We start from the raw sequence: 2,915 nt of genomic DNA, 5'->3' as shown, positions 1-2,915 counted from the left end.
GACAAAATCTTCAAACTGAACCAGCACGAGCTACACATGTAAGACCTAGTACGCCGATCAGACCAAAAGTCGTGAAAGACTCAAATAAAGCCAGTTGTTTCCCCACACAGACAGACGCTCTCCAGAGTGCATGCCATCTGTGTATCATCTAATCATGCTTCACCATACGGGGCTCAATCCATTTGACCCTGCTGTTATATTCCATTATTGCAGGAAGTAATTTACAACCACAGTGCAGACAAAAGAACTGAAAGACCTGCAGGCCTGCTCTTATTCCTCATATAGAAAACACAATCTTATAATTGAGTCTGGTTTGCTGCTGAGGTCTGACATCCTCCTTTTCATTGTAGTGGTGGGGTATTTCACTGGGGGAGGGGTCACTTTCTCTTTCATTTCAATGATTAGATAGAGGCTAAAAGCCCATCTGGTGCCATGATGACAATTTGAACAGACGACATGTTGTCAAAACAGAATGACATTCAGAATTCAGGCATGTTTCATCACAGTAGTTCCTCTCTTTGACCAACAGGATAACTCTACGTGCCCCCTCCCTCTTAACAACTGCTGTAGTGCCTTTGAGGAGCTTCCAGGCATGAATGTGTGTGACTAGGAAAGGTCAGTTCTTTAATCAAAAGCCTCTTTTCCACCACCTGGCACCAGCGCAACTCCACTGGCCTTATTTGTGTTTTCATCAGTCAAACGTTGGGGATGGTACCTGGCACCTGGTACTATTTTTGGTATCACCTCCATCAAGGTTCCAAGTGTTACCAAACGGTGATGTGCAAACACTGCGGACTAGCGACTGGTCAGAGAAATTGTGTCATCAATGTGCGAGACATTCTGGAACAGAGAAAGCGCCATTTTTAAAAGCAATGTTATTTAATGCTAACCGCTACTTTACTGTAGTTACTGTAGTAACTAAAAACAGCCAGATACCGAGAGTAAAGACGGTCGACATCCTCCACTGTTACTGTGTTGGTTGCTGATGACATGACGGCAGTGTATTGCAGTGTCGCTATGACAACTAGCTACACTGAGAGGGGACCATCTGCAGTGGAAATCCAAGCACCTGGTAGCAAACGCGAGTAGAGTTGAGTGGGGTCGAGTCAAGTCCATGTGGTCAAAAGAGCATCTGTCCCCGGCACATTTTTAAACATCTAAATTGTTGAGGGAACGCACCTGAAATCAAAACTCACAGAATCGCGACCTCTATGCTCACAATCCCAGTTTGTTTGTAATCAATAACAGCGAAGAGCAGCGATGTGGACAGGGTGTTTATTGAAGCCCCTGGTTCAGCTGATGGAGTGTTCACACACTCTGAGCCCTGGACAGGAGGACGCTGATACTGGGCAGGAATCTCAATGGGCAAAATGGCGTGACTCATTCACAGTGCAGCTGCTAAAAGCTACACACACAGAGAAAGCCCGTGTTGTTCTCATCAGTGAAAACTCCTCTAGCTGTTAGACGTGACATCCACTCACAGGATACACCATCATTGACACAGTCAGGTAAATGCAGACTAAGTGACTGTGAGATTATGAAGGCGTCACCTTGAGTTCTGGAATATTCTAATGACTCCTGTCAATATTTTCTGACGTTAATAAGCAGGTTAAGCCAATACCGACAAAATAACAGACAGTTCTGATAACTTGTTGGCGTTGTAAACAGCAGTTGACCAAAATAAAAGATCTCACCTACACATTCATTTATTAGCGGCTCTAGAGCGTCTGATCATATGACATGCTCTTCATTAACAGTTGTCACAAATGAGGTTAAGGTGAATGTGGACGAGAAAAGGTGCTCAGGAAAAATGCATGACAATTATATGACAGCTGGGCAAACTCCCGATGAATATCATGTCATATGGCTGAAAACACCACAATAGACCTTGAGGTGAGATTAAGTCATTTGTGAATCATCAGTAATGAGTGTGGGAGTCCAAACAAGTTAGTTTCTGTTCAAATTAGAGCAGAAACAATCAATTTTGCTTTAGGAAGCTGCAACATTTTTCACTTTTATCTGAAACTGATCAATTAAAGGACTAATCTGTCAATTGAGTAAATAAATGTCATGGTTATCGATAATAAAAGTAGCTGTTAGTTAGCTCTATTTCAAACGTGCACATCCTGCACACACATCTTTAACAACCCCAGTCACCATGGCAACATCAAGCCCTCTTCCTCCCTTCTCATTTGACTCTGAAGTACTTTACTATAAAGCTGACAGGCTTGAGCCTCAGAAGAGCAAAGCAAACCTGCAGCCAACAACCTCTAATAGCCTCTCCGTGCTCCGCTTATGCCGTGAGATGGTTATTGTAACGTTCCAGGGATGCCCAGGAGATACACACTGCTGATTTATTACACTCCACAAAGTGGAAGCATGTAGATTCATGCCTTATCCCACAGCACTTTGCTCATGTAAGTGCACACTTTTTTTGTACATGCACAGTGCAACAGACTCAGTATCGGCACAAGGGGGTTCTCTAATCAGTGTCTGTGAAGACTGTGGCGCAATCTATGTAACAGCAACACCGTTTAATAGCAGCGATGATTGTCTTTGGCATTTCTATCCTGCAATCAGCTGCTGTGCACACCAAGTGCGCAATTTACACCAGTTTATCAGTCTCGTGCTCACCTGCAGCAAAAAGCCTATTAATATGAAATCGAGCTGATCCTGGCTTTTCTTTTTCCAGCTCAGCATCTTTCAAAAAAAAAAAAAAAACCCAGCCCCTTATTCTTCTTGATAAATGTCTTCTCCTTATCTTCAATGGCTGCTTCAGGTATGTGACAAGAAAAACACAAGCAATCATATTTTTCTCTCCAAAGGCATGACTAAGCAGAAAAAAGGATTACTGAACTCATTGCTACAGCCCACACTACAGCTCCTGTATGTAGTTGTTTTGTCACATTGGACGT

This window comes from Monopterus albus, unplaced genomic scaffold (assembly GCF_001952655.1).
Source record: "Monopterus albus unplaced genomic scaffold, M_albus_1.0 scaffold1.1, whole genome shotgun sequence".
Taxonomy (NCBI): domain Eukaryota; kingdom Metazoa; phylum Chordata; class Actinopteri; order Synbranchiformes; family Synbranchidae; genus Monopterus; species Monopterus albus.
This window is presented reverse-complemented; position numbering follows the sequence as displayed.